The sequence below is a fragment of the Silurus meridionalis genome, chromosome 18, assembly GCF_014805685.1.
Source record: "Silurus meridionalis isolate SWU-2019-XX chromosome 18, ASM1480568v1, whole genome shotgun sequence".
NCBI lineage: Eukaryota > Metazoa > Chordata > Actinopteri > Siluriformes > Siluridae > Silurus > Silurus meridionalis.
The window spans coordinates 621,279-635,902 of NC_060901.1; the positions used below are offsets into that span (position 1 = coordinate 621,279).

Genomic DNA, 14,624 nt, shown 5'->3' on the forward strand with positions numbered 1-14,624 from the left:
TCAGTGTCAGTATTTCTCCATCTGTATTTATTTGCATCTCCTGTCATTTCCTTGGTCCTCATCCTTCTAACACACACACACACACACACACACACACACACACACACCATGTGATGGATTTACTCTTTCTGTTTGTCTGCTCTGAGCTCCACACATGTATAAATAGAATATGAGACATTCACATAGCTTTGCTTTGCTTTGCTTTGTGTTTGTTGTGAGCTGTTGCTGTTGTTGTTGTGGTTGTGTTGTGGTGTATATTTGTGTTATTGTTGTTGTTGTTAAGGATTTTCGTGTTATTATTTGTTGTGTGTTTCACTTTCCTGTGTTTATATTTGTTATGTGTATCTCATGTATTTTTTGTTGGTCTTTTTGATGTTTTTGTGGAGCTTCTGTGTGGATTAGTGTCCTCCTTCCTCTCATGACTAACACTCTCCAGGCACCAGGAGCAGAGTGACAGCAAGCTTTTCCAAAGTGAAGTGAATGAAAGTGAAATAAAGTGTGTGTGAGTGTTTCAACAAACATGGGAATGCTATCAGGGAAGCTAAAAAGCTACACACACACACACACACACACACACACACACACACACACACACACACACACTTATTGACCTACTTCGGATTTCGACTCAAGGAATGTGCCATTCATCAAACTTCTGTTGTTAATAGTGGCAAGTTTCTGAACCACCTGTGGATAACACACACACACACACACATACACATATGATGTCACATTAACATGATGTATTGGTAAATTTTCTATCTGGTTGGATGGTGTGTGTGAGAGAGAGAGAAAGAGCACACGAATACATGTCTTGTGTGGCTACCATATGTACAGCACTGGGAAGCCTGAGAGGATTGGCAAAAGGTCACACACACACACACACACACACACACACACACACACACACACACACACACAGACACACACACACACACACATTGTAAATTTGGGCAGTGAGTCACTGATTCAGGAAAAATCTCAGTATTTTCTGTGATTAGCATCTGTGCTAATGTTATTCATAGTGTCACTGCTAAATACAGCAAAGAACACACAAGTACACACTAGTAAACATTCTCTTTCTCAGAACGCCTCCTTATTGCTACAATGAATTTCAATTCAGAAAATATTGAAAATAATTATTTATACACATTCTTTTGTGTGTGCGCTGAGGTTAGTAAAGTTGAACCCTGATGATGCGTCCACAATAATCCAGGTAAAGTTCAGAAAACAGCATGTTCCTTAGTAGCGAAAGAACTGAAATTAAAAAAAAAAAAATATTAAACTGAAAAGCTTCTTTATCTTTACATGTCAGATGTATAAAAACAAAGAAATCTGAATTCTCTAAGAGGCAAGGTTTATACTCTGATGGCAGAAATCTACACTCTATGAAGAGAGTCTATACTCTGATAGGAGAGGTCTATATTTCAAGGTGAGGGTCTATACTATGAAGGAAGAAGGGTATAATATCAGGAGAGAGGTTTGAACTATAGGGGATAGGTCTGTTCTCTAACAGGAGAGGCCTATACTTTATGAAATATATATATACTTTAGGAAAGAGGTATACTCTGGAGGATGGTGTATACTCTAAGAGAAAGGGGTGTGCCATCTGGTCCTGCTGCCCTTCTGGTATTCATTCTCCTAAATGCCCTTCTCACGTCATGCTCCGAGATGTCATGCTCTCCGGCTCTCTCAGAGTGCATGCTGTTTGTGCCGCTAGTGCGGTTAGTGGCAGCTTTGAAGTGAGCATAGGAGGAGAGGGAATACTCTGGATGATGGCGTATACTCTAAGACAGGGGTGGGCAATTATTTTTCCGAAAGGCCCACATGAGAAATTGGAATGGTTTACAGTATAATATCCCAATATAAGAAACAGTAAATTAAATATTACAGTGAGAAAATGTGAAAGAAAGAATTATATATATAATGCCCCTCGATAGTGTCATCATCGATTGGAGGCGACTCCTAAAATATACAGATCATGAATCAGAATTTCCTACCGGATCGGTCGAGGCCCGTGTTACCAACGACCACCACAGTTATCGTTAGTCAACAGGGTAAAAATATACTTGGTGTGACTTCTGGAAATAGAAATCAAGAAAAGGGGCTTGGTGGTGGAATGAGGAAGTGCAGGAGAGCAGAAGGGAAAGAAGTTGGAGAAACAGAATTGGGATCGACAGAGTGATGAGAAAAGTAGGCAGGAGAACAAGGAGATGCAGCAGCAGGTGAAGAGGGATGTGGTAAAAGCCAAGGAAAAGGCACATGAGGAGCTGTAGGAGAAGTTGGACACTAAGGAAAGAAAAAAGGAGCGATTGTCCAGGCAGAGGAACCGAGCTGGGAAGGATGTGCTGCAAGTTAGAGCAATAAAGGATGGAGATGGAAATGTGTTGACTAGTGAGGAGAGTGTGTTGAGAAGGTGGAGGGAGTATTTTGAGCAGCTGATGAATGAGGAAAATGAGAGAGAGAGAAGGTTGGATAGTGTGGAGATGTGAAGCAGGAAGTGGATAGGATCAGTAAGGAGGAAGTGAGAGCAGCGATTAGAAGGATAAAAGGTGGAAAGTCGGTTAGACCAGATGAAATAGAAAAATGGAGATGTTTAGGAGAGATGCAGTGGAGTTTTTAACCAGATTGTTTAACAGGATTTTGAAAGGTGAGAGGATGCCTGTGCTGGTACTGATCTTTAAGCATAAGGGAGATGTGCAGACCTGCAGTAACTACAGGGGAATAATCAGTTACACCATGATTTATGGGAAAGAGTAGTGGAAGCCAGGCTGAGAGAAGAGGTGACCATCTGTGAGCAACAGTATGGTTTTATGCCGAGGAAGAGCACCACAGACGCATTATTTGCTTTGAGAATGTTGATGGAGAAGTATAGAGAAGGTCAGAGGGAGTTACATTGTGTGTTTGTGGATTTAGAGAAAGCATACGACAGGGTGGAGAGAGGAGTTGTGGTATTGTATGAGGAAGTCTGGTGTGTCAGAGAAGTATGTGAGGGTGGTGCAGGACATGTATGAGAACAGTGTGACAGCAGTGAAGTGTGCAGTAGGTTCGACAGACTGGTTCAAGCTGGAGGTTGGACTGCATCAAGGCTTGGCTCTGAGCCCTTTCCCCTTTGCAGTGGTGATGGACAGGTTGACGGAGTCTCCGTGGACTATGATGTTTGCAGATGATATTGTGATTTGTGGTAAGAGTAGTGAGCAGGTGGAGAAGAGCCTGGAGAGGTGGAGGTACACGCCGGAGAGAAGGGGAATGAAAGTCAGTAGGAGTAAGACAGAGTACATGTGTGTGAATGAGAGGGAGGGCAGTGGAGGGGTGCGGTTACAGGTAGAAGAGGTGGAGAAGGTGGAGGAGTTCAGGTACCTGGGGTCAACAGTGCAAAGTAATGGAGAGTGTGTTAGAGAAGTGAAGAAAAGAGTGCAGGCAGGGTGGAGTGGATGGAGAAGAGTGATAGTGGGAGTGATTTGTGATAGAAGAGTATCTGTGAGAGTGAAAGGGAAAGTTTATAGGACTGTAGTGAGACCTGAGATGTTGTATGGATTAGAGACAGTGGCATTGAGTAAAAGAGAGGAGGAGGAGCTGGAGGTAGCAGAGCTGAAGATGTTGAGATGTTCGTTGGGAGTGACGACAATGGACAGGATTAGAAATGAGTTTATTAGAGGGACAGCGCATGTAGGACGTTTTGGAGACAAGGTGAGGGAGGTGAGATTGAGATGGTTTGGACATGTGCAGAAGAGGGACATGGGGTATATCAGTAGGAGAATGCTGAGGATGGAGACACCAGGGAAGAGGTAAAGAGAAAGTCCAAGGAGGAGGTTCATGGATGTGATGAGGGAAGACATGCAGGTAGTTGGTTTGAAAGAGGCAGATGTAGAGGACAGGGGGGTATGGAGACGGATAATCCACTGTGGCGACCCCTAATGGGAGAAGCCAAAGAAGAAGAAGAAGTAGAAGAAGAAGACATTTTCAAAGACCAACACCACATAAAAAAATAAATATATGCACCCAGGTTTTTTTGTTTGGTTTACCTTGGTTCTTTTAGTGTTCAGTGAGAAAAATCTAGCCTTTTTTGGGCTTAAACATGTGCACTGAAGCCAGATTGAATATCTGAGGTGAATATGTGAAGGACAGCACACAAATGATCATCGCTGAGAGAGGATCTGTATCTGGATTTGGATCTGGATATCTTTATTCTGTGTCAATTTCTCTTTTTTAACGTTAGTTGACATATTTGAGTGCTACGAGTAAATATTTTGGAAGCTGTCCAACACATTCACTGATGTGCATAAGCGCACTGATGATGTTAATAAAGATAAACAATAGTAGCCTTTAAAATAAAAGTCATGTGATTGTATTTTGTTCACCTATCACAAATTAATAGGTGGCGCTGTTACACCTTTACTACGAACTGATGCAGTAAAATGTCCAGGTGTGCTCTAAGAGAAACGTGTTTACTGTGGAGGAGTGTGTATACATGTATACTCTAGAAGAAAGGAGTATACTCTGGAGGCACACTCTCCCAGTTTAAGTGCAGATTAAAGACGTATCTTTTTAGCAAAGCCTACACATAACACACATCACATCATAACCTTGTGCTCCAGAACATCTGATCACATCACATTATCAACTTGTGCTGTTAATATCATGAACAGCAGCTACGCTAATTTCTCTCCACTGGTTCTCTTTCTCTCCTCATCCTGAGGCATCCTGAGGTTGTGCCAGCTCCAGTCGTGTCCCACCTCATGAAGTTTGTGGACCTTTTTAGAAGTAGATGCCGACCCCGCAAACATCCCGTACCACCTAGCGACGTACCAGTGCCAGTTGGATCCCGCTACATGTGGAGTTTAGTTTTATAACCTCAAATAACTGTAAAAGACTGTAGAAAGGACATCACTCATAATCTTACATTCCAGTGCTCATGTTAGTTCTCACTCTCCAGTGTTCTGCATTGTTTAAAGATTTATGATCAAACTCTTGATGTCACCCAGATGAGGTTGGGTTCCCTTTTGTGTCTGGTTTCCCTCAAGGTTTCTTTCTCATAACATCTAAGGGAGTTTTTTCCTTGCCACAGTCACCATGGGTGCTCATCGGGGATAAATACACATTGCCTTAACTCTTAAATTTTGTAAAGTTGCTTTGAGACAATGTCAGTTGTGAAAGGTGTTATAGAAATAAACTTGACTTGACTTGACTCTGGAGGTGGTGTATACTCTAGTGGAAAAGGGGTGTACTTTGGAGGAGGGTGTATACCCTAAGAGAATGGGGTGTACTCTGGAGGAGGGTGTATACTCTAGGCAAAAGAGGTATACTCTTGAGGAGGGTGTATACTCTTGAGGAGGGTGTATACTTTAGTGTAAAAGAGTATACTCTGAAGCGATAGGTATATTCTTCATTGGGAGAGGTCTATATTTTGATAAAGGTGTTCTATATTCCCGTGATAAAGATCTACACTCTATAAGAACAGACTATACTTTGATAGAAGAGGTCTATAGTCCATAGGGAGAGGTCTAAACTAAGGGCTGAGATCTACACTCCTACTTTGAGATTCAATTCAATTCAATTCATGTTTATTTGTATAGCGCTTTTAACAATGAACATTGTCTCAAAGCAGCTTTACACAGATAATGTGGTGATTAAACGTAAATATGTTCTTTGTAAGTATGTTTGTCCCTGATGAGCAACTGTGGCAAGGAAAAACTCTCCGAGATGGCATAAGGAAGAAACCTTGAGAGGAACCAGACTCAAGAGGGAACCCATCCTCATCTGGGTTGCACCAAATGTCCATTTGAAGGACTCCCGAGTCAGTGCAGCAGACCGCCGACACCAACTACAGTCCAATCCATCCTCAAAGCACCCGTTCTACTCCGGAATTACATGGAACCACCCAAGGTGTTGATAAGAGACCGTCCCAAGCTGCACAGAAGTGTGAAGATCCACGGAGGGGAGAGGGGCAGGAACAGTGGTCACTGGAGCCTCAGGAGCATGTTTAACTCGACCGAGAGAGAGAGAGAGAGAGAGGGTGACGGGAAGAGAAGGATATGGATTATTAAGTGTCCCTATTGGTGTATGAAAGTTAATGTCACTGTGCAGTTTGGACTCCGGCAAGACTCGCTATGGCAGCATAACTAAAAGGGAGAACCAGAAGGTAACACAGACACGAGGGATCTCTGGGATAAGAGACGACCCACCACACCACCGTCAACAAACTCGAGTAAACGTGTGAGAGTGAGGAGACGACAGCATACAAATATCCCAGTTCACCAAACACTCTATATCCATGCTCCCTCCAGATCTGAGCCTTTACCTTAGAAAAATCTACTGATAAAAGGCTTGACTAAATAAATAAGTTTTCAACCTCGACTTGAACACTGAGACTGTGTCCGAGTCCCTAACACTGGTTGGAAGGCTGTTCCATGACTGTGGGGCTTTATAAGAGAAAGATCTGCCCCCTGCTGTAGTCTTCATTATTTGAGGAACCAACAGATAGCCAGCACCTTTTGATCTAAGTAGGCGTGGAGGATCATACTGGTACAGAAGTTCACTCAGATACTGCGGTGCGAGACCGTTGAGTGCTTTATACGTCAGTAGTAATATTTTATAATCAATGCGAGATTTGATTGGGAGCAGTGTAGACTGATTAAAACAGGGGTGATATGGTCATATTTCCTAGATCTAGTGAGGACTCTTGCTGCTGCATTCTGGACTAACTGAAGCTTATTTATGCACTTACTCCAACACCCAGACAGTAAAGCGTTACAGTAGTCTAATCTAGAAGTAACAAAAGCATGAACTAGTTTTTCTGCATCCTGTAACGACATCATATTTCTAATTTTAGCAATATTTCTAAGGTGAAAGAAGGCGATCCTGGTAATATTATTCACGTGAGACTCAAAGGAAAGACTCGGGTCAATAATCCCACCAAGGTCTTTGACAGCCGTACATGCTGAAACAGAAACACCATCCAGAGATGCTACGTAATCGGAAAGTTTACTTCTAGCTGCATGTGGTCCTAGTAGAAGTACTTCCGTCTTATCTGAGTTGAGCAGAAGAAAGTTATCAAGCATCCACTGTCTAATGTCCTTTACACACTTCTCAACATTGTTAAGCTGATCTCTCTCATCTGGCTTTGCTGAAATATACAGCTGTGTGTCATCAGCATAGCAATGGAAGCGAATCCCATGTTTATGAATAATTTCACCAAGAGGCAGCATATATAAAGAGAAAAGCAGTGGGCCTAAGACAGATCCTTGAGGAACACCAAACTTGACCTCATAGAGTGTGGAGAACTCACCATTTACATCAACAAACTGATAGTGATCAGTCAAATAAGACCTGAGCCAAGAGAGAGCTGTTCCCTTTATTCCAACAACGTTCTCAAGTCTAGCAAGCAGTATAGTGTGATCAATGGTGTCAAAAGCTGCACTAAGGTCGAGCAAAACAAGTAAAGAGATAAAACCCTGATCAGAGGCCAATAACAGGTCATTTACCACTATGATGAGGCCAAAATCCTGACTGATACATTTTAAAAATGTTATTCATAAGTAGGTGTAAACAGAACTGCTGTGCTACAACCTTTTCTAAAATTTTGGATATAAAGGGGAGATTTGATATCGGTCTGTAGTTGGACAACTGACATGGGTCACGGTCAGGTTTCTTAATAAGGGGGTGGATAACTGCCAGTTTGAAGGATTTCGGTACATAACCAGTGCTAATGGAAGAGTTAATTATTTTTAAAACAGGTTTGATTACCTCTGGAGTTATCTGTTTAAAGAAACTTGTAGGCAAGGGATCGAGAATGCAGGTTGATGATTTTGATGAGGAGATTAATGAAATTAAGTCATTCTCATGAATAGGAGTGAAGCTTTGTAGTTGATTGTCTGCTATAATTACGCTGCTGTCTACAGGATTACTTGTAAAATAATTTGGATTTATATTAACCGTCTGGATTTCTTGCCTGATGTTTTCAATTTTATTATTAAAAAAGTTCATGAAATCATTACTACCTATTGATGGTGTGCATGTTAGTGTAGTGCTTTTATTTCCTGTTAATTTTGCTACCGTGCTGAATAAGGAATAAATCTAGGATTATGCTTGTTATTTTCTATGAGGGTGGAGAAATATGCTGATCTAGCAGCACTAAGAGATTTTCTATAATTTAAGAGGCTCTCCTTCCATGCTATTTGAAATACTGTTAATTTTGTTTACAGTATTCAAACAACTGAGAGTGTAACGTAACGTTGTTTCTAGATGTTCAGTGGCCCAGTCGAGCTCTGCGGGGTCTGACGGAGATCTGTCTAATATCATAATTTCGGGAAGATTATTAATAAAACGCGCTGCTGTAGCTGACGTGAAAGTACGCTTAACACGGTAATGTGGTGAGGTAGAAATGCAATGACTGAGGCAAATTTTAAACGAGATTAGATAATGGTCTGAAATAGCTTCAGACTGTGGAATTATGACTAAGTTTTTTATTTTTAATCCAAATGTTAACAACAAATCGAGAGTGTATCAAAATGAATATTGAAGTCACCAATAATTAATGCTTTGTGTAAAGAAGTAGCTAAATTTGTAATGAAATCTGCAAATTCTATCAGAAAATCAGATTAGGGCCCCTGGGGGTCTATAAATAATAATTAGTGGAATTAACTGACTTGACCTGCTTTCGGACACTGAATATTTTATGTTGGCGTAAAGAACTTCAAATGTTTTACATTTGTGTTTAGTCTTTTGTGTGACGTTTAGATTATTATTATAAATAGCTGCGACTCCACCTCCTCTGCCATTTAGACGGGGTTGGTGTATGTAACTATACCCAGGAGGACTCGCCTCATTTAATGCTACATATTCATTCGATTTAATCCATGTTTCTGTCAAACACAATATATTAAACTCCTGGTCGGTAATAATTTCGTTTATAGTAAGAGATGTGTATAATTTTATGAGAAAGGTAAATACTTTTGGGGGAGAGGTCTGGGAGAAGAGGTCTATACTCAATGGGGGGAGATCTACATTCTGAGGAAAGAGCATTAAAATATGGAGTATAAGTCTATACTCTAAATGGCTAGTCTGCGTGGGGGTAAGAAGTGTATAGTCAGGGTGGTGATGTGTATAGTCTGGGGTGAGAGGTGTATAGTATGGGTGGTAAGTGGTGTACAGTCTGGGGGGTGAGAGGTGTATTTTTAATTTAATTTAATTCAATCTTTATTTATATAGCACCCAACGATCAATTCAATTTAATTTTATTTGTATTGCACTTTCAACAATGAACATTGTCTCAGCTGTCCGAGGTGGAAGAAATTTCGGGAATTTCGGGGAAGCATGCCTGGCGGCTGCTTCTTCTCCCGGTGCGGGCAGCACAGCGTTGCATGTCTCTCTCTCCAAGGAGGATGAGTTGATGGATGCTGGCGAGCCTGCGGACTACTCACAGCCTGTGCTGTACATGGAGCTCCTTAAGGTCGTGGCACGGGCCGGGTCCGAACTGGATCTAGCCGGTCGTGTAGCAGAAGCAGCGCGCACCCAGTGAGCTGGATGAGCGTTTCCTGCACCACCTGAGGTTCGTCCTCGCCTCTAGTGTACGGACTGTGTTGCGGATGGGGGTCATCCGCCGCCTCTCAGGAGGCTTCAATGGCCGCAGTACGCTGCTTCTGCCGTTCAGGTTCAGGAGGACTGTCTGCCAGCCCTGCACGGGCAGCTTTCTCCAGCAGTTTGCTCCCCGTATTCCGCCCATATGATCGCTGTGGATGGGGGGATCCGCCGCCTCTCACAGAGTGCGTAAACGCACCACTGACCCCGCTGCGGTTTCAGGGCATCCGCATTTTTGTATTATATAAACGATTGGTTGATGTTGGCTCATTAGAGCACCAGGCAGTTCGGCATTGAGATGCTGTTCTCGCCTGCATGAAGGTACTGGGGTTCAGACTGAAACGCCAGGTAGAGTGTACTTTCTCCAGCGCGGAGAACCACTTTCTCGGCGTGTTGGGGACTCGGCCGGGTTGCGGGCACAGTTGTCTCCCGCCCGGTTTGTAGTCATCCTTACCGCAGTCAGGAGGGTAGGAGCAGGCCAGCCAGTCACTGTGAGGCAGTTCCAGAGGCTGCTGGGTCTCATGGAGGCAGCATCCAGTGTATTACCACTCGGCCTTCTCCGCATGAGGCCCCTCCAGTGGTGGCTCCGGGGCAGGAGGGTTCTCCCCCAGAGGGAGTCTGTATCGTACCATCAAGGTCTCGCAGTGTGCCCTTTGAGCCTTGGTTGCATGGAAGGACTCTACGTTCTGTCCCGTTTTAGGGACGCTTCCCTCACGGGGTAGGGAGCAGTCATGAGTGGCCACTCCACCCAGGGTCTGTGGAGCAACCCACGTCTCTCGTGGCACATACTTTGCCGGGAGATGCTGGCAGTGTTGTTGGGGTTACAACACTTCCTCCCAGTCCTGAGAGAACGGCATGTGTTGGTCCGCACGGACAATACTGCGGTGGTCTCTTACATCACCCATCTAGGGGGGGCCTCCGGTCTCGCCCCTTGCAAACAACTGGCGCGGGAGGTCCTCTTGTGGCCCCTGCCCAGAGATGTGGAGGCTGTGGCCCCTAAGGGGGCACGGTTCGTAGTGGCTGTTCTTTCTACCGAGGTAGTAAAGGCCCTTCTCCACTCCAGAGCTCCCTCCACGTGGAGGTCGTACGCCGCACGATGGCAACTGTTCACGTCACGGTGTGAGCCCCATGACTTGGACCCATTTCACTGCCCAGTCGGTTCAGTTCTGGAGTTTTTGCAGGTACAGTTTGCTGCAGGGTTAACCCTTTCGACCCTGAGGGTTTCCGTGTTCGCTGGGTAGGTCCCTGGGACTGAGGCCTGGGACGCGACTCAGAGTGCCTGTCTGCGACTTGGCAGTTGCCTCGTCCCGCCTGGAGTTCCCCGAGGCTGGGTGTTCCCACACGATGTGTCGTGTTACAGGCATTCTGCCCTCCTCTCTTTATAGCCCCCGACCAGGGGTTACGAAGCCCGGCTGTGTCCAGTGCGAGCACTGGGTGCTTATCTCCACAGGACGAGTCCTTGGAGGTGGTCGGTGCAGCGGTTTGGCTGCGAGTCCTGGTCCCCGCTCCCTCTGTGGCCAGGTCCGCTGGAGTGTCACTCCGGGACGTCTGTGACGCTGCAGGTTGGTCCACCCCGCTGACCTTTGACAGGTTCTATGGCCTTGGCCTCAGAGCCACCCCAAGCTCCTCTGTCCTACGTGCTGGTGCCGAGGCCCTCACTCTCTCTGCAGGGTCTGGTCAGTGTGGCGTGATTGGACACTCGTTCCCATGGCGTTTCGACGCAGCTCGAGTTCCTAAAGGGGAACGTCTCTAGGTTACGAATGCAACCCTAGTTCCCGGAGGGAACGAGACGTTGCGTCTCCGTGCCACACTCACTGCATCCCTGCGGCGCTTACCTTCTCTCTTTGCAGAAGCTAATGTCGCTACCACCGCACAGCCATCTTGTAGCTTCCTGGTTTACACGACGTCGCCTGTCTATGACGTCACGGCTTGCCTATTGGCTAGATTTCACACGTGGCTCAGAGCGCGGTCACGCAGGGGCGTTCCCATATCGTTTCGACGCAGAGTCTCGTTCCCTCGGGGAACTAGGGTTACGTTCGTAATCTAGAGACGATTTTTCTCGGTTTCACAAACTTCAAGCCAAAAAACTGAGCCCCATAACATTAAACCAATGAAATTGCTAAATGGGTTCAGGTGAATCAATGAAATTCTTTATATTAAATCGCGCTCCCACTGAATCGGGCCGCATCACATCATAAATATGGATGCGGTTCCTCTGACATTTGGCCTGCCGCTCACTCGAACTGTCAACAGGAAATGTGGATCATTCGTCACGCTGAAAACAACCGGGCATGAAAAAAACGCACTATACCTGTGTTCTGAGCTGCACGGCATCAGGAGAAAAGCTTCACCGATGGTGATTTTTAAACGCATGATGATGCCAAAAGATAAACTCCCAAGAGAAATTGTTGTGAAAGGAAGGTGGAAGACAGTGAACAATGACTTTCTTGGTAGGCTACTGTTTAGATACAAGCCGTTGTAACGCGTTGAAGTCTGGGTGAAGGGAGAGCTCGCTAACTCCAGTTGCAACAGAAATCATATAAGCACAGACAGGTTTCCAAAACTCGTGCTTTTTTATTTTTCTTGGCAACAGCAATGAGCACCAGAAAATAACAAGGACATAATCCTCGGTCTCGCACATGCAGTAATACCGGAAAAATGCGGCGGCAGGCTGTTCCCAAAATGGCGCTCTGCTCTTAAAGGAGCCACAACATATTTCACCCGTTACACCATGTAACAGACACTGTCTTTCGTTAAAGCCTGTGTAAAGTTCATTAGTTTCAGTGTTATATACACTTATAGACAGGTGCGGCTTATTTATCTTCAAAATAAAAATCTTTGTAAAATTCAGTGGGTGCAGCTTATTTTTGGGTGTGCTTAATAGTCCGGAAATTACGGTAGTCTGGGGGCGTGAGAGGTGTATCGTTTGGGGGAGAGGTGTATAGTGTGCAGGGTAAAAGGTGTATAGTCTGGGGGTGAGGGGTGTATAGTCTGGGTGGTGAGAGGTGTAACATCTGGGGGGGAGAGGTGTATAGTCTGGGTGCTAAGAGGTATATAGTCTGGGGGTGAGCGGTATATAGGTGTATATCCTGATGTTCCAGTGATCACTGCCCCTCTTCCCTCCATGGATCTTCCCACTTCGTCCAGGCCTGCCACTGGATAGTGTTCTCTTCGATTGGAGGCCACTCTGTCCGGCTGGGGATGGTTTCTCATCATCGCTTAGGGTGGTTCTATGAAATTCTGGAGTAAGAACAGGAGCTTTGAGAATGTATTTGGACTGTAGTTAATGTCAACAGTTTGCTACATTGACTCAGAACTACAGTTTGCTTCTGATCACCATCACTGTACCCGACAACATCGTATATCTGCAATAAATGGACATTCGGTGGCACCCAGATGAGGATGGGTTCCGTGTTAAGTCTGGTTCCTCTCAATGTTTCTTCCTTTTGCCATCTCGGGGAGTTTTTCCTTCACCACAGTCTTCACCGGCTTGTTCATCAGGGACAAACTTACACTTATAAAGAACATCTTCATTTTTATATCACCACATTATCTGTGTAAAGCTGCTTTGAGACAATGTTCATTGTTAAAAGCGCAATACAAATAAACATGAATTAAATTAATTTATAGTCTGTAGGGTAAAATGTGTATAGTCTGGGGGTTGAGTGGTGTTTAGTGTGGAGGGTGAGGTGTATAGTCTGGTGTATGAGGTGTACAGTCTGGAGGTTGAGAGGTGTACAGTCTGGGGAGCGAAAGGTGTATAGTCTGGGGGGTGAGAGGTGTATAATCTGGGTGAAAGGTGTTTAGTCTGTGTGAAGAGGTATATAGTCTGGTGGGAGAGGTGTATAGTCCAGAAAAAGGGTTGGGTTGTAGTTTGGAATTAAATGGTTTAAAGGTTTGAAATGAATTCTTGTGTTTGCAACCTGAGCTTGATCATTCTTATTCTGCTTTCAAATCTTCATTCATCTACATAAGATAAGATAAATCTTTATTCGTCCCACAGCTGGGAAATTTCTATGTTACAGCAGCAAAATTAAGAAATAAAAATAAATGCAAATATATAAAAAAGAAATAAAAACAAAGAAATGAAAACAAATAATAAAAATAATAATAAACAAAGAAATAAAACAAAGAAATGAAAACAAATAATAAAAATAATAATAAACAAAGAAATTAAAATAAATGCAAATACACATACTATAATAACAGTATATACAGAGTACAATGTATAAATAAAAATAGGGGGAGAAAAAAAAGTACGCATTTCAGGTAGTATTTCAAGGTGGTATTGCACGTAATTACACAATCTAGATCTGTGACGGTCCTCAGAGAATGAAATCTTGCAGATAAAAAGAGCTCAGGCTATTTCATTAGCATGTGTTTAATTAACATGTGTTTAATTAGCATGCTAAGAGCGGCTTTTTTTTGTGTTTTATGTTCACACATATTAAAGATATCATCATGGCCTCACTGCATTTTGTGAAGCCTTAAACCAGTGTTACCAAGGTTACCACATCTTGTTTCTAACGCCTTGCCGAGATCAGATGCTCCCAAGTGTGTGTAAGTGTGTGTGTGCGTGTGTGTGTTTGTGTGTCTGTGTGTGTCTGTGTGTGTTTGTATGTTGAATTAGCCTTGCTAACTGCAAAGTGCACAGAAGACATCTAAAGCTAACAAGAGCAACAAGATCATTAGTGTCTGTTTACACATGTACATCTCACAGTGGACTAAAGACAGAGAGACAAACAGATAAATACAAGACAGGAAAAGATAGACAGACAGATGCCCAGCATCTGTCCAGGAGCAATGATCTCTCTTTCGAGGTTCTGATGTCACACCTGGGTTCTAAATCCTGCATTATGGGACATGTTTTTCATCAAAAAACAAAGTGTTTGGAAGCGTTTTTGTAAATTACACTGGCTGCTTCATCTTCAGCTTTCTGGAAAAGTGTGTGTGTGTGTGTGTGTTGTATTAATTGTGTGTGTATGTGTTTTCTGTCAGGCTCTGGTCAGGATGAAAGCAGCTGTGATAATTACTGCATTAACTGG

The 14,624-nt window shown here is 43.8% G+C and overlaps 1 protein-coding gene across 2 annotated transcripts in view; it reads left to right on the plus strand.

The window, feature by feature from the left end:
* kcnc2 (potassium voltage-gated channel, Shaw-related subfamily, member 2) overlaps positions 1 to 14,624 on the plus strand; it is a 39,254-nt gene that overhangs the window by 16,667 nt on the left and 7,963 nt on the right. The window lies entirely within an intron of this gene.